This window comes from Capra hircus, chromosome 20 (genome assembly GCF_001704415.2).
Source record: "Capra hircus breed San Clemente chromosome 20, ASM170441v1, whole genome shotgun sequence".
NCBI lineage: Eukaryota > Metazoa > Chordata > Mammalia > Artiodactyla > Bovidae > Capra > Capra hircus.
The window spans coordinates 13642826-13667993 of NC_030827.1; the positions used below are offsets into that span (position 1 = coordinate 13642826).

A 25168-nucleotide genomic window follows, 5' to 3' on the forward strand; every position below is an offset into this window, starting at 1 on the left:
CTCAGCAATAAAAATCAATGAGTTATTGCTATAAGCAACAAGGCTGATGAATTCTCCAGGGAATTAGGCAATCGGCCAATCCCAAAAGTTACATATGATTCCACTTACGCAGTTTTGAAAAGACAAAAATGGAGGGAGAGGAATGGGAGGAGGAAGTCACTATAATAATAAAAGGGTGACAACAACAGAGATTCCTGTGACAATGGATCTATTTTGTATCCTATCAATTTCAAAATCCTAGTTGTGATACCATAATATAATTCTTGAAGATACTGCCTCAAGGGGAAAATCTCACTATATTATTTTGTAAAACTGCAGGTGAATTTACAGTTGTTTCAAAATAAAAGGCTTAATTCAAAGAGAAGCCTGAAAAGCAGTATCTATAAACTAGGGGAAGAGAGAAGAACACTAGCATTTTTACTTTGATTTTAAAAAGAAACAATTTAGTTAAGCAAATCAAAATATCCAAAAATAATAGAAAACAATACGAAACAGTCCATATTATTTAAGCTAAACCCTTGTTAAAAGTTACAAATCCAAACTACACTCTTGAAAGAAAAAAAGGGGCAAAACTTCCCAACACTGGATTTGGCAATGAGTTACTGGCTATGACACCATAAGCAGAGGCAATAAAGGAAAAATCAGACAGCTGGATTTTATAAAAATTAAAAAAGGTTTGTGCCTCAAGCCACTATCAACAGAAAAAAAGGCAACCCACAAAATGAGACAAAGTGTCTGCAAATCATGTATCTGGATAAGGGATTAACATCCAGAATACAGAGCGCTCTTAAAGTTCAACAACAGAACAACATGATTCAAAAATGGACAAAGACATTTCTCCGAAGAAAACATACAGAAGCACTTGGAACTATGTACAATATTGCTGTCATTAAGGAAATGTAAATCAAAAAGATGAGATACCATCTTCACACACATTAGGATGGCTACTATCCAAAAAACAAAATAAAACAGAAAGTAAGTGCTGACAAGGATGTACTGAAATTAAACCTCTTTTTAGACCACTTGGGCTCTGCTGGCGGAAATGTAAAATAGTACAGCCAACTGTGGAAAATATGGCAGTTAATCAAAAACCTAAAAATGAAATTATTATATGTTCCAACAATTCTGTTTCTGGGTATACACCCAGAAGAACTGAAAGCAGGGTCTCCCGGGAAGGGGTGGGGTTAGTGAGTAGGAAGGAAGGATTTAGTTTGGGGGAATCTAATGCACAGCACTGTGATTGACTATAATTGACAAACACTATATACTTGAAAATTGCTGAAAGTGGGTCTTAAATACACAACAAGGAAAAGGTAATTACATGAGGTGATGGAGGTATTAGCTAACTCCAAGATGGTAGCCATATTGCAATATATGTGTATCAAATCAAAACGCTTACATGTTAATTACACCTCAGTAAAGCTGGGGGAGGGACAGGGAAGATGAGAACTGAAAGAAGGCAAAAATAAACATTTGTCAAATTTTTTAAAAATAGTGCTCTTCTACAGAGACTATTTCAGAATGTATCTAGGAAAATTCTGATATAAGGGAAAGCCACAGAGTCAGGGAACTTGGATTTTTTTTTGGTGCCAAGTGGTTTGTGGGATCTTAGTTTCCTAACCAGGGGCTGAACCTGGGCCCACACCAGTGACAGCACCCCTGGACTGCCAGGGATTTCCCTAGATTTATTTTTTCAATCTCATTATGTCAGTAATAAACTACATGATCTCTAGGATTTCATCCCCTCCTCTGGACCAAAAATTTCCTCTTCTGTTAAAGATAAAAGAACGGTTACCTAGATTAGACTGTTTCTAACCCACTTTCAGTGATAAAATCCACTGAATCTAAGGACAATATCACCATTCTGGGGACGTCTTTTATGTACACCAAATTACCTATTAGACACATATTTTAAAAAAGGATTAGATCAAGGTCATTGATATATGAAACTGACAAAAATAAACCCAACGGCAGGGGTCCCCAACCCCTGGGCATGACTGGTACTGGTCCGTGGCCCATTAAGAATCAGGCCACACAGCAGGAGGTGAGCAGCAGGCTGCTCCCCATCACTCAAGTTATCACCTGAGCTCTGCCTCCTATCAGATCAGTGGCAGCATTAGATTCTCACAGGACCACAAATCCTACTCTAAACTATGCATTCAAGGGGTCTATGTTGCATGCTCCTTTTGAGGATTCAATGCCTGATGATCTGAGGTGCTGAGGTGGAGGTGAGTCACTCTGGGGAGCAACTGCAAATATGGATATCAGCAGCAGAGAGGTTTGACTGCACAGAGACCATAATAAATCAATAGCTTGCAGACTCCTATCAAAATTTTATCCACGAACGGCAAGTCACAACTGAGCTGCATGTGGTAGCAGACTTTATAGTGTCAAGTGAGTTGATGTACTTCGATTATACAGCTACATCTGGTGGCAGGCTTTAAGTCAGAATCCAACACTTACTTTAGTGCACACATGGCCTGCCAATTATTTACCCTTTCTGTCCATGCCTCTCTCCTGCACTGCATACTTATCCCAGTCACAGTTTTTGTCAGCCCACAAGCTAACTCTAGCCAAAATGAGCAAAACACAAACAAAGCTTCTTTGAAAAGAAGGAAAGATCCGATGATGAGACAGCAAAAGACTCTAAGACTGCCAACAAAAAGAAAGTTGGATTTAAAAAGAAAATACCAAGAGTCCTACTTAATTGTGGGTTCACTGCAACAGGTGATTCGCATTCTCCAAGCTCCTTTGACTAATATGTGGTGACCAGCTATCCAACAAAGCCATGAAACCTTCAAAACTGCTTTGCCACATGGAGACCAAGCACTCTGCATTAAAAGACAAGCCTCTGGAGTTTTTCAAACATAAAAAATGTGAATACGAAGAACTTCTCAAAATAAAGAAACATGAACATGATGAACAGAAGCAAGTACCAAAGTCCACCTCTTCATCAATTGTGTCTACACTGAGAGCATCATTCTTAGTGCCTAACCGCCTTATTAAAGCAAAGAAGCTTTTACTATTAGCGAAGGGAACTCTTTAGGAGAGGCTGCAATTGAAAAGGTGGCATGCGTTCCTCTTATGGCTAGCACCGTTAACTAGATGGACTGATGAAACAGCAGGGGATGCTGAGGCACAACTGTTAGAGAGAATTAATGCGTCACTGTGGTAAGCAATCCAGGGTGACAAGTCTACCGATGTTGACAAGGAAACAACACTTGCTTCTGTGAGCTGTATTTTCAGGAGGATGTGCACGAGGATATGTTACATGCACTTTTGTTGCCAACAACATCACAGTTGCAGAGTCTTTGAATGGTTAGATATCAGGAAAACTGAATAGGTCATTCTGTGTCAGCATATGCACGGACTGACCAGTCACCATGACTAGACGGTTACTCAGGTCAAAGACGGAGGGAGCTTCAGAATGAGAGTCTTATGCACTGTGTCATCCATAGAGAAATGCTGACTAGCCAAAAAATGTCACCTGAACTTAACATTTTGCAAGATGTGATTAAAATTGTCAACCACCTTAAAGTATATGCCCTTAACTCATGTCTGTTCATGCAGCTCTGAGGACATGGATGCACACATCTTCTCTTATACAGAGAAGTGAGATGGCGTTCTAGAGGCCAGAGTTTCTAAATTACTAGAGTCACTCCAGAGATTTCTTTTAGAAAAACGGTCACGACTGCAGCACATTTCAGTCACAAAAAATGAGTCGCAGAACTTGCCTGTGTGACACTTTCAACCTGCTCAATGGACCCTGCCACTTCAGGGGAGAACAGATGTTCCAGTCGGCAGATGAAGTGGCTGCACTTAAAGCCAAACTGGAATTATGGGCGATGAGTGGACATTGGGATTTTTCACGTTTCAAACATTAGTAGCGATTTTGAAAGAGACAGCCTGGGCCTTCTTTCTCCCAAGTCACATATCACCTATGTCAGCTTTCAAAATAGTTTGAGCATTACTTCTCAACCACAAACGACCCCAATACTGGAAAAGAATGGATCCACAACTTATTTGTGAATGAGGCAGGTGAACTGACTTTGTCCAAGCTAGAAAAGATCAACTGCTGCAGATTGCAAATAACAGTGGTCCTACAAGTATGAGACGACTTCAAATCTCCATCCACTCTAGATTAAAGTCAAGGCAGAATATCCTTAGATTTCCACAAAAGCACAGAAAAGCCTGCTTCCATTTTCAACATCCTACCTTTGTGAAGCAGGATTTTCTGCAGTGACAGCAACCAAAACGAGATTACAGAGTAGACTGGACAAAGACTGGACACACTTTTGTGTCACTGTCTCCCGTCACCCCCAGATGGGACCGTCTAGTTGCAGTAAAGCAACCTCAGGGATCCCACTGACTCTGCATTATGGTGACTTGTACAATAGTTTCATCATATAGCACAACTTAATAGTAATAGAAATGAAGGAAGTGCATGATAAGTGTAATGCCTTGAATCACCCTGAAACCACCCTGCCCCGGCCTCCAGTCTACAGAAAAATTGTGTTCCAGGAAACTGGTCCCTGGGGCCAAAAAGGTTGGGGGCTGCTGCCCTAGGGTGCAGTAAGCAGTGGCAAAGATCTCTTGGGAAACATTTACTATGTGTATAAACTACAAAGCTGGAGTTTAATATTATAATCAAAGGACCAAAATAACTATCATTAAAAGATATACATAATTACTACTGTGCATCACAGTAACATACTAAGAGTTCAAGGGAAATGTTTATAAGTAGTAGCATTTTTCTCAGAAATAAATCAAAAAGCAGTCAAGGAAAAACAATATTCAGGAAGCCATTCTCATACCACTGAAGTTACCGTCAACAGGCAGTTAAAGGACAGAACAGTGATAGAAGAAACCAACTTCTACTTAAATCAACCTCAAGAGTTGATTAGCAAGTTTTCTTGTTCCCTTTCCCATTCCCTCAGTCAGACAATGCTAGAGGAAGAAAGCGTAGTATGATAAATGGAAACTCCTAGGCAATAATAAAAATCCCCCTTTCAAAGATTAATCAGACTGCTATCCTAATCTTGGAGGATGATCTCAAGCAATGAAAGAAAACAAGGGAAGAATTTCACAGTTAAAAAGATAGGTTATTAATTATGAAACATGAGAATATACAATTTAATAATTTATTATTCAATTTTTTTTAAGTGCTATTACTGGTTCATTTATAATTATATACCTAGAAGATCCAAGCATACCATCTAAAAGTCTACTAGTGATTTTTTAAAGTCTTCAGTAGAATGCAGTAGATAATAAACATGAGAAATCAATCTCCTCCTTCTATTTAAGTATCCAGATAAGAATACAATTAAAGAAATAGCCCCATTCACAGCAACAGCAGCTCTCACCTTCCCCTCAAGTTTTTTGGAAATAAGCTTAACAACAACAACAAAAACCAACATAATTCCTCACAGTATTACACATACTAATAAAAAAAAAAAGCCACTGGATGTAACAAGAAGAAAATCATAAAATCAACTGAAGAGCATAAAATGTTAAATAAATGGAAAATTTACTTTCTTAGAAAGAGCTATGCTATTCCAATGGTATCAATTACTTTTTAAACTAATCTATAAATTCAAGCATTCTCAATCAAGATACACACAAGAAGTATTTTTTAGAACTTAATGATTCAAGTCCACCTGGCAAATTTTTTCAAAAGTAGAGTAATAAACTAACACTTCCAGATATTAATACTATAATGGGGGAGGGGAGAATCAAGATAGCATAAGATTAAAAAATAAATAAATAACAAAGAAAACCTTGATATAGATTAAGTGTATTTGGGAATTTACTATTAATTAAGGTAGAATTTTTAGAAGCAAAAAGATGATTTGCTCAACAAATGGTGTTACACCTGGTTAGAAATGTGGAAAGAATCAATCTAGACAATTACTTCACTTCTTAAGCCAAAGTAAGAAAACAAGTTATTATTTCTATAATCCTGGCATCAATCCTTCCTAGAATACCATTAAACCCAAAAATGCATAAAAACTGACAAACTTGACTATATTAAAATTTAAACTACTATATAGCAAACAACACAACCAAAGTGTATAAACAGCAAATCAACTAAATTCATGTAGGAAAAAAACACATACAAATACGTAGTATTTCTAAAATAATTTTTACACTTAACTTGGCAGACACAATCAGTAAATAGCAATCTGACTCCAAAGCCTAAATTATACATAAGCCATACTACACTGCCGGTCTCAGATTTATACAAATATTTTAGGATAGCTAATATCCAATTTGTTCAAGAATGCTTATAGTAAGGTACTCTCATACACTATTGGTGAAGTATAAATGGATACAAACTCTTCAGAGAGAATCTATCAATCAATTTCAACTACACATACAGCAAATGTACTTTTGGTATTTATCCACCAGAAAAAAAAAATATATATATATATATACACACACACACACCAGTGTAAAAACTTACATACAAGGAATACAAGAATAGGGGCTTCTCTGAGGGCTCAGGGGTAAAGAATGTACCTGCCAATGCAGGAGACAAGGGTTTAATCCTGGATCTGAGAAGATCCCACATGCTGCGGAACAACTAAGCCCACGTGCCCCAACTACTGAGCCGGTACTCTGAAGGCCAGGAGCCGCAAATACTGAGCCCATGTGCTGCAAGTACTGAAGCCTGGGCGCCCAGAGCCTATGCTCCACAACAAGGAAAGCCGCCACACTGAGATCCCATGCCCCTCAACTAGAGAGTACCCCCTGCTTGCCTCAACCACAGAAAAGCCTGAGCAATGACAAAGACCCAGCACAGCCAAAAATAAGTAAGTGTAATTATTTTTAAAAAGAGTATAAGAATAAACTTATATTTCGTACAGCACTGTCATGAATAAGAAATAAAATTCGTATTTATGCCAAGAAAAATTTAAACATAAAAATTTTCTCTACCCTTTAGTCTCCTCTGTGCTTTGTGTATCCTCATTTTGCATTGACCAAACCTCCCCTATCAACAGGCATACCTGCTCAACCATAAACAGCAACATTCTCCTGGACGTCCAATGGTTAAGAATCAGCCTGACAATGCAGGGGGACACTGGTTTGATTCCTGGTCCAGGAAGATTCCACACACCACGGAGCAACTAAACCCATGGGCTGCAACCACTGAAGCCTGCAAGCCCGAGAGACTGTGCCTGGCAACCAGACGAGCCCCCACCGTGAGAAGCCCATGCACTGCAGCCAGAGAGCAGCCTCCACTCGCCACAGTTAGAGAAAGCTCATGCAGAGCATGGAGAAGGAAATGGCAACCCACTCCAGCGTTCTTGCCTGGAGAATCCCAGGGACAGCGGAGCCTGAAGCTTCGGACACGACTGAAGCAACTTAGCAGCAGCATGCACAGCAATGAAGACCCAGTGTAGCCAAAAAACACACCATTCTCCCAACAACAGGACAACTCAAAGGATACTATTCCTTCTTGATCTTATAAAGGGTCACGTGACCCACCACGATGGTGCTTAAATCTGGATTATGTAAACTGCCAATAATACTTCATTTAATGTACAGCCGCTGTCTCATATATAAAGCATGTGTTGACTTCTAATGGGCGGGACAGTTCTCAGAGCTTTCTGAGATGCTCTTTCTGGGTTATAGTCCTTAAATTTGGCGCAAATAAAATTTTCCAATTCTTAGACCAACTGATTAATTTTTCATCAACATGGGAAACAACCTAGAAATGTTAATGCTAATTAACATATATACATACATACCTACTATAATCTCTTACATTGAAATATTTTATCTTCCATTTTATCTAAAGATACTTAGACATGCACATATATGTACACTTACATGTTAGAATACATATAGAAGTCTTCAGAAGAACACACAACACACTGAGAATCCCTGGGAGACGGAAGTATATGGAATTTTCACCTTCTATACTATAAATTTCTGTATTTTATCAACAATAAAAAAAATTAAGGTAAAAGTCTCTCACTGCTTATACCTTGTCCAGCCCTCCAAGCCTGAAAAGTGTTAATTGCTCGGTTGTGTCCAACTCTTTTGAGACCTCACGGACTATAGTCCACCAGGCTCCCCTATGGAACTTTCCAGGCATGAATACTGGAATGGGCTGTCATTTCCTTCTCCAGGGATCTTCCCGACCTAGGGATCAAACCTGGGTCTCCTGCATTGCAGGTAGATTCTTCACCATCTGAGCCACTAGGGAAGCCCTACCCTGAAGTATTTTACTCTACACATACCTAAAAGACAGAACGGATAGAAATGGTACTCATTTTGGTAATCAAGTTCAAAGAGATAAAGAAGACAGACAGACTCAAAGAGTTTCTAGTTTAGGAACAGTTTTCAAAAGAAAGAGCAGGCAGAACATTATGTTGCTATCAAGTATCTCTGATGGGTTGAACTGCATCTACTATACACACGCTAATATTCTGCAGTTAGCCCCAGGACAATCAACTAAATCTTTTGAAGTCTCCAGAGATTAACAGGGCACCCAAAGAATCCATTTGTTGCTGCCAGGATCCTTATCTTTTCCTAGAGGACTAAGAATAAATCTATTCTAGTCACAAAATAATATCCCAATATACCTCTAAAATCACTTCCACATAGTACAGCCACTATGGAGAACAGTGTGGAGATTCCTTAAAAAATTGCAAATAGAACTACCTTATGACCCAGCAATCCCATTGCTGGGCATACACACTGAGGAAACCAGAATTGAAAGAGACACATGTACCCCAATGTTCATCGCAGCACTGTTTATAATAGCCAGGACATGGAAACAACCTAGATGTCCATCAGCAGATGAATGGATAAGAAAGCTGTGGTACATATACACAATGGAGTATTACTCAGCCGTTAAAAAGAATTCATTTGAATCAGTTCTGATGAGATGGATGAAACTGGAGCCGATTATACAGAGTGAAGTAAGCCAGAAAGAAAAACACCAATACAGTATACTAACACATATATATGGAATTTAGGAAGATCGCAATGACGACCCTGTAGGCAAGACAGGAAAAAAAGACACAGATGTGTATAACGGACTTTTGGACTCAGAGGGAGAGGGAGAGGGTGGGATGATTTGGAAGAATGGGAATTCTAACATGTATACTGTCATGTAAGAATTGAATCGCCAATCCATATCTGACGTAGGGTGCAGCATGCTTGGGGCTGGTGCATGGGGATGACCCAGAGAGATGTTGTGGGGAGGGAGGTGGGAGGGGGGTTCATGTTTGGGAACGCATGTAAGAATTAAAGATTTTAAAATTTAAAAAATAAAAAAAAATTAAAAAGAAAAACTTAAAATCACTTCCATAATCTTCAGAGATGGGGCTAGTCAAACTAACTTATTCTAGACTAGGTGATAACCATGGCAAGGAGATTCATTTTGAGATTACAGGTTTCCTGTGTTAGCCCTAACACAAATGACACAACTTTCTCTCACCCCACCCCACAGGATTCTAGAATTGGTCTACTGGTCTACAGATTGAAATTCCAAGGACACAATTATCAAGAAGGTAAGGTAAGGTAAGGTAATTCCAAACTTTGGAATTACGTAAAAATAAAACTTTCATATGGAAAAACACAGTTGCACCAAAATCACTGCATTCACACTAAAATCAAGCCCCAACATCATCTCCACAAGTAACCTATTACACTATAAAAGTACTGATTCATTCCATCCCCCTTTCATACAGTAACCTGGAATTACTAAGGAATATTTCACCCAGTGTATTTTACAATGTGCTACATTTTAGAATTTTATTCCTTTATAAATACTTCAAAAATTAATTGAACTATAGGGCCTTGTAGCTAAAAATGTCTGTCTTATCAAATGCTTACCTCATCTCACTCACCAAAAAAAAGTACAGAAACAAAACTAGTTCTCACTAGCAGAGAAAGGTTACAAATATGGAAAGGGAAAACCCTAGAGTGAACTCTTGGTGCTAGACTAGAACCGGCAGTATCACTGTGAAATCAGTCTGTTTTTACAGAAACATAGATATGAATGTGTATGTCTGCACACATAAAAATATTCCCTAGTTCTACATACTAAGAAGGCCAGGAGGAGCAACACCCTAAGAGCAGCAAGTACAAGAAGTGCCCTGATTTTGGCTTCTAAGTACCACTTTCCACTAAAAATAACTGAAGCAGCAGGTTTGAAGGTAAGTCTGGAACAGCATATTGCACTGAATACAAAAAAAAGTGCTCAAAGAAGGAAGAAGGAAAATACAAGTATGTCAAAAGAAAATAAACCAGCTGAAGGGGTTCTCACCAGCAAAATCAACAAGAATTTGAGCATCACAATAAATGATAATGGAGTATAAATCAGTGAATATAACAGGTAATCATGAATAGACAGATGTAAATAAATTAAAAATCCGATGAGGAACAAAATATTTACATAGTTTCAATACTCAGTCCCAAAATATTTAATAATTACAAATGAAGAAGGAGTACCTTGACATAGATGTCTAGCAGTTACAATCTTAATTACATAACCAATTCCTATGAGTAATGGGACAACTGAAATTGCTTGCCACCTAATAAGATACAAGAATCCAAAATCACTTCCATGATAATCCTGCCATGAAACTCTAATCAAAATCTAATTAAAATGTCTGAAACATGCAAATTAAGGTTTATTTTTAAAAATAGATCTATAACCTTTAAAATGTCAAATCCCCTGAAAGTAAAGATTAATTAAAATTGTTCCAGATTAAACAAGACTAAAGAATATAACTAAATGTAATGTATGATTCTAAACTGGATACTTTTAATCTAAAAGACATTAGAGTGACTTGTCAAACTGAGATGTTAGTAATGGAGTGTTAACTTCCTAATTTGGATAGTTATGATGTTATTATGTAGGAGAATGCCCTTATTTGTAGGAAATAAGCATTATTTAGAAGTGATGAGGCATCAGGTTGACAAGAACAAAAAAGTTATTTGCACTATGCTTCCAACTTCTCTGTGTATCTGTCATTGTTTCAAATTTTAAAATATGAAAAAAATTACCAAAAAAATCCCTGGATAGGAGGGTGATTGGGAGAGAATCACCCACACCACGGGAAACGTACACATACGGCTGAGTCCCTTCCGTGTTCACCTAAACTACAACCACACTGTTAATCAGCTGTACTCCAACATAAAATAAAAAGTTTCAAGTTTGGAGGAAAAAAAAAGAAAATGCTTTCCAAGAGTCTGCCAATTCCCAAAGCATGGACTTTTACTCTACAGCAATAAACAAACTTATTTCTCATTGCCAAAAATATGTTGACTGCAATGATTCCTATTGTGATTAATAAAGATGTGTTTAAAATTTATAAAAAGCCAAAAAATATCAGTTCAGTTCAGTCGCTCAGTCGTGTCCAACTCTTTGCGATCCCATGAATCACAGCACGCCAGGCCTCCCTATCCATCACCAACTCCTGGAGTTCACTCAGATTCATGTCCATCGAGTCGGTGATGCCATCCAGCCATCTCATCCTCTGTCGCCCCCTTCTCCTCCTGCCCTCAGTCCCTCCCAGCATCAGGGTCTTTTCCAATGAGTCAACTCTTCGCATGAGGTGACCAAAGTATTGGAGTTTCAGCTTTAGCATCAGTCCTTCCAATGAACACCCAGGACTGATCTCCTTTAGGATTAACTGGTTGGATCTCCTTGCAGTCCAAGGGACTCTCAAGAGTCTTCTCCAACACCACAGTTCAAAAGCATCAATTCTTCGGCGCTCAGCTTTCTTCACAGTCCAACTCTCACATCCACACATGACCGCTGGAAAAATCATAGCCTTGACTAGATGGACCTTTGTTGGCAAAGTAAAAACCTAGGAGCAGTACATCTTCAGATAAGAACAGAAAGGAATTTGCACAAAAGTAAAAGTGGATTGGGACATGGAGTTGGTGGGGGGGTAGGGTAGACAACAAGCACAGTTGAAGAACCAGATACACAAAACAAGCATAAAGTGGGATCTCCAAAAAGGGTAAGTTTTCGTAGCAAGAAGAATTGGGAGAAGTGTGTCCTGGGCAGTGAGCCAGGTAATAAAAGCACAGTAGAAGAGCTGCATGGCTAAGGCCTCCAGCCATGGAGCTCTCTCTATAATGTGGGAGATACGACACTTGGACAGTTTAACTGTGAAAAGAGGGGAATATTATCTCCCGAGGGACAGGAAATACATGTAAGAGGACAAGCTACCCTAAGGAGAAACCCATTAGCTAAACAGACCAAAGACAGAAGAACAGGGACTCTCTTGGCCTGGGGAAATACTTAAATGACCAATACGGTATAGTCTGGACCGTAATATAAAACTTTGAAAAATCTAACATCTGAGGAAAAACCAAAAGCATGATATAAATTCCAAGCACAATAGGTACAAACTTCTTATATTTTTAATGGAGCAAAAACAAGATAATGTAAAAGTAATATGTATCTTGACTGGGTTCAATCCCTGGGTCAGGAAGATCCCCTGGCAGAGGAAATGGCAACCCACTCTAGTACTCTTGCCTGGAAAATTCCAAGGACAGAGAAGCCTTGGAGGCTATAGTCCATGGGGTCACAAAGAGACGGACACAACTGACCACACGCGCGCGCACACACACACTATATATATATAGCAGAGATTCAAATACATGTCGACCAAAAATAACACTAAAAAATAAAAATCAATTCCTACTAAAAAAAAAAAGCAAGAGTTCTTAGAAACTCTACTTTTCTTCCCCAAAAGTAATGAAATAATTAAAAAGAACTGAAGACCAAATTAATGAACTAAACAATCAAGCCAGAGGATTCTCCCAGAATGGGGGTGGGGGGAGGGAATCAAATAACAAGAGCTCCACAATCCCAACATCCACCTAAGTTCTCAAAGTGTGAGCAATGGACCAGGGAAGTCCTGAGACATGGTCAAGGAATTTTCAAGGTCTAAACTATTTCATCCTAATATTAAAATATCATTTACCCTTTCCCACTATACTGACAGCAATGGTAGGTAAAATCTCTAGCATCTTAGCACAAAGGCAGTGATATTAAGCTAGACTAGCAGCATTATATACTCACAGATTTCTTTTCAAACACTTAAGGATATCTTTAATGAAGCAGTAAAAAAAATAACTTTTTTAAAATTTGACCATTCGGCATGGATCAAATTTGGACCATCAGCAGTAACAGCATAGAGTCCTAACCAATGGACTGTCACAGAATTTCCCCTCCAAGAAAATAATAATTTTATTAATTCTCAACTCTTCAATATGTGTCTTCTTCATATTCTGTAGAGAATTGGCAATCTTGAGGAAAAGGACTTAGACTTAAAAAGTAAATTAGCCTTTTTTTTTTTAATGAAACAACATTTTGACCTTAAAAAGAATGAGAAACTATGGTTATACAGATTTAGGAATTTGGCAGACATTTTCTCAAAAATAAACTAAGTAAGCCTGTAACTTCAAGGGGAGAACACTGACAGTATTTGTTACCAATGATTAGTATTTGAGCTTCCAAGTGAAAATTTAAAATTGTGGAAAACTTATATCTGCCACCCTGAGCTTGACAGCTTCATATTAATGAGATCACTTGTGACATTAACAAGTTTTCTGGTTTTATTACTGCAAAATGAAATGTGTCAACTTTTGGGGAAAAAAATGTATTAACTCAACAAACCAATATTTCCCAAACAGCCAATACATGGTGTTACAAAATCGTAAACAGGTAAAAGATTCATTCTTGTTTCAGGAAACAAGAAATGGAAATTCATTGATATGATTTCAGATTCAACACTGCAGGTCTCCTTTAAAAAACTACCACTTGCCAAGTTTTGGCTAAAATACTTTGTCAACCATATGTCTGTATGATACTGATTTTCTTCATATACTTCAACCAAAACAGTATACTGCAAGATTGAATGCTGAAGCAGATACGAAAATCAAACTGTTTTCTATTCAACCAGACACAAGAGCCTTACAAATACATATAATAATGCCACTATTTGTTTTGGGAAACAGTTATATTTTTGTTAAAAGTGTTACACTAACACACAATGATTTAATTAATTAGTAAAACTCTGTAATACAGGAAATAAAATAAATATAACCCATGTAAACTAAAGCTCAGTGGGATTCTCAGCAAATTTTAAGAGTAAAGGGATCCTAAGAATAAAAAGTTTGAAAACAGCTGCTTTAGGGCTAATTACTATTGCTTGTAATTTTACTATGCTATAACTGAGTGAATCCTCCTAATGACAAATAAAATGTATACAGCACTCTTCCCTAAAGCAAGCTGAGACTATTCTTTAAATTTTTTATTTTTATACAATTTTTAAAGGTTACTTTCCATTTAGTTACTACAAAACATGGGCTATACTGCTTGCAATGTGAGACTCTTCTGTTTTCTAAGTTAGTCTTTTTTCTACTTTTCTATTCTCTCATTGTATCATAGTCCCTAGCTTCATGACGTTGTCAATGTGCTTTCTCACCTCTTCTAGTACATGAAAGGCAAGAAACAGCTCAGTATAATCAAAAACAAATGTGCTATGAATAAGGACGCCCCTATGAATGAAGCCCCAAGATTTTATTACATCTATTTTGATTACTTAAATCTTAATCATTTTCAAATTTTTATACCACATTCTATAGGTAAATAATCTCCAGATAAGTAGAATCTTCTTTTATTAACTTAAGTTTTAGATATTCTTTTCTACTGTCTCATACACTGTCAATTATAAAGCCTGGCATGGCCTTCATCCAATGGTACCTGGAAAAATTTGAAGTGAGAAGAGTAAAATAAGTGAAAGAATTTCATGCTATTTCATAACAAGATAAAAGAAGGCAATTTCAAAAATTTAGACATTGACAAATAAGACACCTAATCTGAGAAGAAAGAAAGGAACAAATAGAGAAGGGAGATACAGAAGTATAAGCTTTAGTGCTGTAAGAGGCCAAAAGCATAAGAAAGCAAGAAGGTAAAGGGGGTTAATAAACATAAGAATACATAATAACATGATATTATCTTAACAGAGGTAATTTTAGGGATATTGAAGAGAAAAAAGAAATGAGGAAACAAAGTAAAATTAAAATATACTGAGGAGTATTAGGTTAAATATTGGCATGTAAATTGAGTGGGAATGAAAAGGGATGTTGAAAGTTCAGTGGAACTGACCAAATAAATGTCTCCTACTCATCTTTTAAACAATTTTTGAAGTGGTCAGCATAAACTGGTAAAGTTCAGAAATGGGAGACGAGCAAAATATAATTAAAAAACAGAAGCTGAACATGGAGAGAATAGGGGAAGTAAATGAAGCTAACTATAAAAATAGGAAGATAAAGGAATTAGAGAAGAATGCTGAGTAAAGCTAGATTTCTCCTTTACAATTAAGAAACAAGACAGAAAAAGTTAAAAGTTAAATCTGAAAAAAATGGGTGTACTACCATTCAAGTGATTTCAGGCACAAAAAGATAAAAAATAATAGGGAGTAAAATCACAGAAAAAGTGGAAAGCAGAAATGCTGAGCTTATTTCCTTAGACAATTCGAAAGTAGGTATTATAGAGCGTAATTCACACACAGATTTTTTTCATGGTAAATAGTGTGCATTCAAAAACTGAATAATTTCTTATGAAGAACTAAACACAAGTACAATATATGTTATCAGGAAAGGAAAAGAGAAAGGCTTCTTTAGGAATTTATAACACAGGTATTCCCTACCCCCCAAAAAAACACGACGTGATAGAGAAATGGATGAGCAAAGGTAATAGTCAAAATAAAAGTTCAGTCAACAAAGTCTGTTTAAAGACAATCTAGATAAGTAGCAATTACAAAAGGAAAAATTACTTTCCTATCCAACATTACGAAAATCTGCATTAGCCCAAATACTTTATAAACACTGCCATAATCTATTTCTAAACCAAAAACAACTTAAGCTCTAAACTGTGTCATCTATAAGCAACTATTTAAAATAAATGGTCAAATATGCACCTAATTTTCTGAAATTTTCATGTCTTTCTTATAGTAAGGTGTTGTTTCTACCAGGAGCTCAATACCAATATCACTAAAATAGCTGAATTTTAGAGATTTACCAACAATACATATGAAATATCACTAATTATAGTTACCACTTTATTAAGAAAAAACATGCAATAAAAAATTTGCTTTCTATATCTGAACCTCTGTAAGCTTTTTAGACATGAAAAAATTTGTAATAGTTTGTTCTCAAAGAACAGGCAGACTTCATAATATAATATTTGAATCCATTAGTTGAAAGATTAAGTTTACCGCCATGGAAAACTCTTAAGTACCTTCAATAAACAGTGCCATTCAGTGTGCATTTTGTACAGACACCTTGGAAGTACTCTAGATTTGCCAATTTAATCCAAGAAAACTCTTAGAATATTAAGAATATCCAAATTTTAAAGCCATTTTAAAATACTTTAATTATCATTTTTTTAATCTTTTTAAACCACTGTCACATTTTAAACAAGATTTTGAAAAATACAGTTTGATAATACATTAAAACCTAAAATTCATTTAAGTTAATTCAACACCAAACTAAGTCTGCATTTAAACATACTATTGCTCCCCCAAGGGAAAAAGAAAAATCAAGAACTGTATCTAAAAACAGGGATGTAAGTATTTTCCAGGGCTATAATACTTTTTATAAGTAAAATTTACTAATGCAGAGAAACATATTTGCAAAGTGATAGCTCTCTAAAAGACTTGCTCTATTAAGGCTTTGTTGCTCTGAAGCCAAGTATAAACCATATAAGGAGACTGAAGTTCAATGCCATTTATTTTGTTCCCCTCTTTCAGCTGCCCAAGAATAACCTCTTTCGTTGCCTAATGATATGTTCCAAAATCATAAAGCAGATCAGTTAACTACTTTAAATTTCCTGATAAAGTTACTTTGACTTAACAGGAATTACCTGATGGTTCACAAATCTTAGCAACAATTTAAAAAAATTTTAAAGGCGTTCTAGAGATTAAGCTTTAGGGAAAAAATTCAAAACAGAGATGAAAGATTGCCATTTTGAAATGTATTTGTGAAATAATTTGATCTAGTCCTTTATGACCTAACTTTTCTCTCCTTTGAACTAAAGAAAGCCAACTATTCTTTCTTGAGGTAGCATGGGCAATTAAACGTCCATTTATATTTAAGATATACCTACCAACTAAATACCATACTTATTTAATATTTATTCAAAAGCACAGTATAATCTTTCACCTCCCTTTACCACAAAAGTACAAACGGAAAAAAACCAACCTTAAAAAGACACATTAAAACACCACTGAAGAAACCGTTTCGTGTTTGCTCCGACCAAAACTGGTTTGATCTATAAAGACTACCGATTGGTTCAGAAGTGTTTGTATTTATGACTGACTGGTGGAATGTCTCCCATGCTTCAATAACCCCTGCCACCACCGTAGATACTCATCACCTCTGAGGCGGCCAAAACATTCGGGCCAACACAAAAATGTAAATACTGTACTATTCCAAAAGCACAGATGTTTATCACAATCACTGTGATGCCCATGAAAATTGTTGTAAGCGTTTTACTTTCCTTTCTCTGTGTCCTGTTCTGAACTGCACGTAAGTCCCAACAAACCAAACTACTTCACAGGTGTTTACGTGTGTTTTTAATCGTAACACTCTTTATCGACAATACTTCCTCCCTCCTTTTTCTTTCTACTCTCAGTAACAAGAAAAATCTAGCCGACAGTTGTTTTCAATTAATTAACCAGACAAGTATTATCAAGTTCTAAATGTCTGAAAGGAACAAGTTACTGAAGAAATCTATTTATTACCCACCTAGAAAAACGACTGAGAATGGCAAAGGTTTCTGTTTTATAAAACTCAAATGAAATATATCCATAAAGACTGCTACTAAAAACAAATCTATATAGATACAATTAAACGCAAAGGCCAAGTAATCGGTAACAGTATAAACAAATGTGGCAGCCATCTCAGCAGCAGCAAATCGCTCCCCGCAGTGACCTAACTTTCTTCCAAAACAAAAGTTGCCAGGTTCAGCAACTTAATGAATCAGAAACATACACAGTGTATATGTTCCAGGAATCTAAGACTTCTGGACCTTGTGCCAAACAAAGGCACTCTTCCTTCGGATTGCTTAAAACTTTTCGTCCCACCTCATTCTTACAACCTCTTCTAAAATAACCAAAGAGGGAGTAACATCTTACTATTCAGCACCTAAAACACTATCCCGTTCGACATCAGAAAAGGAGAATTTAGGGGAACTTGAGAAAAAAACCGAAAAACTACTAAAGTTTCCTCTCTTTTCTGGCCCGGGAGCTTTGTGGCTCGTAGACACTTCTCGTGAAATTTACCTTTCGGTCGGGCAGTGTCTCAAGGCAGCTTTTTCAAGGCTTCGCCTGACATGATTTCCTTCCCTTCATTAGTCACTTCGGATCCAGCCCAATTTCACTCTCCGGTGAGAGCGGATGTGGAGTGGCCTCCCGCAGAAGGAAGAGTAGGTGGCTTTGGTGGGGGCTGGGACGCGCGGGCTGGTTTCCCGGTCTCGAGTTTTGCAGGAGTTTCCCAGCCCCAACTAGGATCTCCGCCGAAAAAAAAACTTTTCACTCGTGACACCGCCCGGAATTACCGTGCGAAACTCACTTCCTGCCTTGGCGAACAGCAGGATCCAGCTCGGTCCAGGGGAACCCGGAAAACCAGCTCCAGGCGCGCCGGGGAGGGGGAGGGGAGGGGGCGTCCGCCCCGAGCCTGGGACTCCGGGCGACCCGCGCGCCCCGATACCCGACGGCGGCCGAAGCCGGCCGGCGGGGGCGAAGACGTCGCCGCGGCGCTGGGAGAGCCGCGGTCGCGCTAGGCCGCCACCTCCTCCTCGCCGCCGCCCCCGGAGCCGGGCGGCGGGGTTATTGTCTCGATAGAGCCTGCCGCGCCCTTCGCCTGCGCCGCCGCCGCCGCCGCCGCCGCGGCCGCCCCGAGCCGGAGCCGAGGGGCCGGGCTGGCTCGATGGCGGCCCCCTCCCCGGGCCGTCCGTCGGGCTGTCCGTCCTTCCGTCCGTCCCTCCCCGCCCTCCCTCCTCGCCCTCGAGCCCTCTTCTCCTCCTCCTCCCGATTTTCCCGCCGCCGCCCCCTCGCGCCCCTCCTCGTTCTTCTTCCCAGGCGGCGGTGGCTCCCCCGGGAAGCGCAAAGGCTGAGGGCAGGCGGCGGCTTCGTCTCCTCAGGAGCTCGCGGGGCCGCGGCAGGGGCCGAGGCTGCGTCCCGCGCCGCCGCGCCACATTCACTCGAGCGAGAGACTGCGAGGGGCGGGGAGGGGAGGGAGGGAGCGGAGAGAAAGGAGGAGGAAGGGGGCTGGGGCGCTGGGGAGTCACTGCCTCACAGGCCGCGGCGGCAACAGCGCCACCGCCCCGGCGGCGAGGGGGGAAGAGCAGCGCGCGGCGGCGGCGGCTCCGCGGCGGGGGCGGGGCGGCCTCCCGCGGGCTTCGCCCCAACCGCCAACAGCCGGGCTGGAGGCCGGCGCGAGCCAGTCACGGCGCGCGGGGGCGGTGCGGGCCGACGTCTGCGGCGGGGGGCGGCGGGCCGGGGACCGGGGGGCGGGGCTGGTAGCCGCCGGGGGTTCGCTGGTGAGGCCCGCTGCAGCCCAGGCCTCAGAGGCCTGCTGCCGCTCCCCGGCTGCCCAAGGTGGGGGACTCCGACGAAGTGGAGCCCGGCTTGCCCGGTGCCCAGCTTGGGAGACCGAGAGTCTCCAGGCCTCCTCCACCCCGGCCAATTGAGTTTCTTTGTACGACAGTGATCGGTTCAAGTCCAACCCCGATTTCAAGGCTGCAGGTATCTCTTTCAACTGCAGCACTCCAACTTCCTCTAATGGCACGCTCGGTTTGCAGGAAACCACAGCGGCAGCTCGGAGAAGCTTCCCACGCCGGCCCTTGCTCCGAGCTTGCTCGCTCAGCAACGCAGCTCCTCCGAGTCTCAGCCTCACACCGGTGGGGAGACAAAGCTGGCCCTGGGACAATGGCCCGCGAAATTGCCTCAAGATAATGCCTTTGTTAGAGGAAATATTGGATACACTCCGATACGCGACGTAGGCTTTCAACCCTGGAGGTTTCGGTCGTGCAGTCGTTGAATTTCGCTGGCCCTAGTGATTCAGCCTGGCAGCGTTTGCGTTTATTGCGGAGAGAGCTGCTTAGGCATTCTATCAACACATATGGCATAAAACGCCTCAACCATAACATTGCAGTTTTTGCAGTTACTGCCTTACATATGTTAACAGACAAGACGGCCTTGTTTTACCCCGAGAAGGAACGCAATAGATACGAAACAAACCATTCCCCGCCCCCAGTCTCTGCTGTACTTAACAGCGTACAAGGATGGTAATTAGTCTACCTCTGTGTCCCTGAAGTCATTGCTTCAGTTCTTCCTTCTGTGTTCCAGAGATAATTATTTATAACCAAGTTTGAATAAAGAGCTGTATGCCCTACAGATGATTTTGGCTTGGATCCAAAGGAAGGAGTTGATAAAGTCCATCAAAGAATTATTTAGCAAAGTGAGTTGTACTCTAGTGACAAATACTTGAAATAACTCGGGAGACTTTCAAGACATTCTATGAGGGTGGGGAGCTATTAACTACTTCAGGACTACAAGAATTAACAGACCTAGGGCCTTAGCCTAATAGCAGAAGTTGAAGGTTCACAGATAGTGCCAAAATGTTCAGGTTTATTCAGTGCTGAACTGAAGGTAAAAGCATTAAACTGGAAGTTAGGAAGAGAAACGGCAGCCGGGTATACTAGACCAAGCTAGTTATCCATTTTGGCCATTGTATAAAAGTTAGCGTATTATATAAGCTAATTTTAATCATCACAAGAAAAATCTCCTACCCCACTTTCAAAAAGTGCTTTGAGTTTGCCCAGACTTAGTGGTAGAGCTCTCTCTCCAAAAGCAAGCCAGGATGGAGAGTCCCAGATCAGCGCGAGACTGGATGGCTTCTGGGATTCCCTGGGCGAGACTGGATGGCTTCTGGGATTCCCTGGTCTCAGGTTGGTTCAAGACCTCTTTGAATGTGGCATCATAAATTCAGGTAGAACTAACGTCCCCTTCCCTGTCCCAATCCTCAACCTAAATAAATAGGACCAGCCCAGTCTGTGGGCTAGAACCTGCCCTGTCCCCCTAGCCCCTTTTTGTTTGTTTGTTTGTTTTAAACCTTAGACTCCTACTGGTTCAGATAGGTTCCAATCTGAACCTATCTGGGCGATTACTATGTAGGCTTAGAAAAGTACCTATAACCCAAAACCCCTCCTACAATTCACCTGAAGTTTTGCCACTAGAGTTTAATCCCTTGAGTGGTTTATTTCTCTAGCACAAAGACATAATCCAGGGGAAAGGTAATATTTTAAGCCTTATTAGTCGTTTATACCAATTCATCAGATTGTTTCCCCAAAGCAGCTTTTGATGGAAGGGAATATAAAGATAGCATATGCTGATGCTGAGTAGGCAGGTGAGGGAAATGGGGTTTCATTCTTTGGGGCCATCCACAGAGTGGTAGAGACAATAAAGTGCCCCTCTCCCAATTGATTGTTAAATAAGTCCAATACTGCTAGAATGAGCCCCAAAACACTGGCCCTAACAGAATGGAAGGCAGGACACACTTACTAATGTTACCCATTTGGGACAGTTCCCTAGCGGTCCAGTAGTTAGGATTTGGCACTTGCACTACATGGATCTGAGTTCCATCCCTGGTGGGGGAACTAAGATCCCACAAACCATGTGGTACAGACAAATTTAAATAAAATTTTTAAAAAAACCTATTTTGACATATTTCTTTAATAGCCCCTTTGCTAAGTTTCTTCAGCAGAAATTCACACAGAAAGGTGAAAAGACAGCCCTATGATCAGGGTACTCAAAAATAACGATTCATCTTTATTATTCATCAATGACTACTACGTTCTAACTCATATGAGAAGCACATACAGAGAGAGCTAAATCTTCCATTTGTTCTTTTTTATACAAGGCATTTCTGTTCTGTGCTATACAGACTAGTTTGTTTTGAGAATCCTACTATAGTTTACCTAAGATGGACTTAACATTTCAATTTATGCTTAAAAGGAGAACTAAAACCCCACTTTAAATACGAATGCCTGTGATTCTGTAATAATTAACTGAACTCCAGAACCGCCATAGAGAGTAAACTAATAAATATTTGTTGATAGCTCAATCTTCCCCATTGTGATTCTCTAAATAATTCTCTGTGAAAGCAGGAATTCCTTCTTGGGGATTCCTCTTCCCAATGGCTGGGCTCAGGAAAGGTCTATCAGAGATAAGACACATATCTGAAGGAGAGCTGTAAGACCTTAAACGTTCCAGGGAATGCACATAGCCTGCATGTGGTGGCGGGGTGGAGGGGCTGGGGGAGATGCAGAAAGCCTACCCACTGTTTTAAAATGAATTCCCCTGTCATTTCCCCCATGCCTGCCCAGCAGCTGTGCCAAAGCACTGTGGGCACAAAGTTAGCAGAAGGTGAGGAAAAGTTTAGGGTGCTCATTCTTCTTTTCTCCCGTTCTCAACAACTGTAAATAATTGGTTACCTAAAAACCAAAGTTTTTACCATAGCAGTTTCGGGAAAAATTAATTTTTGAGCTAGAGTAGTGTTATACTTGGGTGAAAAAATGTCTAGAAGCTTTAGATGAAGTAGATCAAAATGCATTATAACATGTATTTTTAGTAGGAACTACTTTCCTATTTTCACTTCCATCTTAGTGCCTAGATAGAGGGGGCAAGAGGTTAAGGTGGCAAGCGTGTGAGAAAGGACTTTGGGCTCAAAAGAGGAAGTACATACAGGAAGCAAAATTAAGAATTTTATAATATACAGGGAATGGAATCATCCCTCCCATAGCATATTTCTTTCTTTCACACCTATTTTCAATAATATTCTATGAATCACAGGGAAGTCTGCCTCAACTTATGAAAAGTTTTGAAGTATTCCCCCCAATATATGCTTGATAATTTTTTTCTATATTATACATTTGGTAGCCTATTTTTTCAGACATCTAAATTTTCAGATGTCTTATGAAATTTTTAGAAGTATGGAGAAAATAAATGGTTCATGGTGATTATTCTTGTGACCTCTGAAACAAGACTGCTTGAATTAGGAATGGCTACTGTATAACCTTGGCCAAGTTACTGAATATCTATAAACATAAGTTTGAGCTCCCTCATCTCTAGAATGGGAACTATAATACTGTCTCATAGACTATTGGAAGGTCTATGTAAGACAGTGCTCACAAATTGCTAGGCAGATTCAAACGTGTTAGCTGTTATTAGTAGTGCAATTAAAATACACTGATAATATTTGCCATGCTGCCCCCACTTCTAAGGTGACCATACAATGTATCATCCAACATAGAACACTTTTGAGAGTGAAAACAGACAATAATTACATGGGGACAAGAAATGTAAAACCAGGACTGTCCTGAGCCAACTGAGGCAAATAGTCACCTTAATAATTTCCAACTTTATTACCATATTCTGATACACTTCCCCTCTCAGGTCTTCCCTGATATGAATCACAATCTGTTTCAATTATATCACAATATGCACACTTCTTTCTAAATGATAACAGTGTTAAGTCAACAAAAGAAAAGATTAAATACTGCTGCTTATTGTCCTTCCATGCAGGCTTTCACTTAATATTTCCTTTGAGTAGTGAAATTGCTGTTCTCCTACTCAGTTAAGGCCACTTATAACTTTACATTTTTTTCTATGCATGTGTGCGTGCTGTCGCTTCAGTCACGTCTGACTCTTTGCCACTCCATGGACTGTAGCCTGCCAGGCTCCTCTGCACATCATCCAGGCAAGAATACTGGAGTGGGTTGCCGTTTCCTACTCCAGGGGATCTTTCCCACCCAGGAATCAAAGCTGTGTCTCCTGCTACTCCTACATCGCAGGCAGATTCTTTACCACTGAGCCACCAGGGAAGCCCTTTTTTTCTATAGTACTTAAAAAAATACTGTTTAACATCAAAAAAAAAAAAAAAAAAGCCAGTACATGGGTATTAAGCATAACTTGAGATGTAGGATAAGGCTAAATGCCCTGCTCTGAAATGCCAACTGTGTTTCATAAAACCTTGTTTTCGTTTTTTAGTTAACCAGCAAATTATTCCTATATCAAAGTAAAATATCATATCTGTTTGTTGATGATGGCCATATAATCAGAATACTAAATAAATCTCACCTAAATCTAGCTTAGTCAGTATTTGGAAAATAATGTATCTCAATTGAATTTTCCATAATAATTCTGAATATATTTTAACTCATACTTTCTTCCTTTGGAAAGAAATTTATTTTCTGGGAATTGACTGCAACTATCCTTCAAAAATGCTGATCTGGATAGTGTATTTTAAAATGTTTCCTCTCTGTTTTCCTTGTCCAATCTCTGTTTTTATGCCATTAAATTTATGTCAACCATCAGATAATAGAGTATTCTAGTTCTCTTAGTTTTTGATTACCATTTAATTTTCTTGTTCTTCCATTTTTTCCTTTAAAACAGATGCTACATTTCTCTTCCTTCTATCTTGGGAACCTCCCTTTGAGGGTTTTTGTTTTCCTATATAAAACTTTATATGGTATATTTTTCATATTTCCTGCTGTACCACATACCAAACTTCTAATAAAAATGTCATTTCCTTTCAAAAGGTTTTCATTTCTTTACAAAGAAGTAAATATATTGAGAAGAAATAGCCTTCAAATATTTTATAATTTTCAATGTAATTTTTCTTCTTCATTCTTGACATTTTCTTTCATTTACCTGATTTCTAGCCACCCTTAGTCATAGACAACTGATATTTCTATTTTGTCTTCCTTAGTAATGAAACCTAGACCTAGATTCTTTCTTGTCAATATTGTCATCTTTCAGAAAAGTTCTGGCAGAGGCATTAGCATTTACTAGCTGGTGACCTTGGAAAAATCATTTAATCATGTGCAATAGTTCATGATCTATCAAATGGAAAATAAAGCTCTGTCTTATCTACCTCATAGGGTTATTGTGGGCACCAAATGAGATGATGGACTTGAAAGCATACTATATAAACAAAAGCTATTTTTTTCTCTTACATCAATAGTGATACATTTCATCATTATCATCAAATAAAATATCATAAGCCATCAGTGTCCATTGACTTAGTAGCTCTATGATATGCATATTTTAGATTACATATT

General features: G+C 39.3%; 1 protein-coding gene across 13 annotated transcripts in view; it reads right to left on the reverse strand.

Annotated features, from left to right (window-relative positions):
- ERBIN (erbb2 interacting protein) overlaps positions 1–18526 on the reverse strand; it is a 127388-nt gene extending 108862 nt beyond the window's left edge. For 10 of the 13 annotated variants that reach the window (XM_018065545.1, XM_013972726.2, XM_013972725.2 and 7 more), the window contains exon 1: positions 18327–18396. The gene's annotated coding sequence lies outside the window, so the exon portion shown is untranslated. Of the gene's footprint in view, positions 1–18326 lie in introns of all 13 variants that reach the window. The other 3 variants (XM_005694625.3, XM_018065544.1, XM_013972723.2) reach the window with 2 other exon arrangements.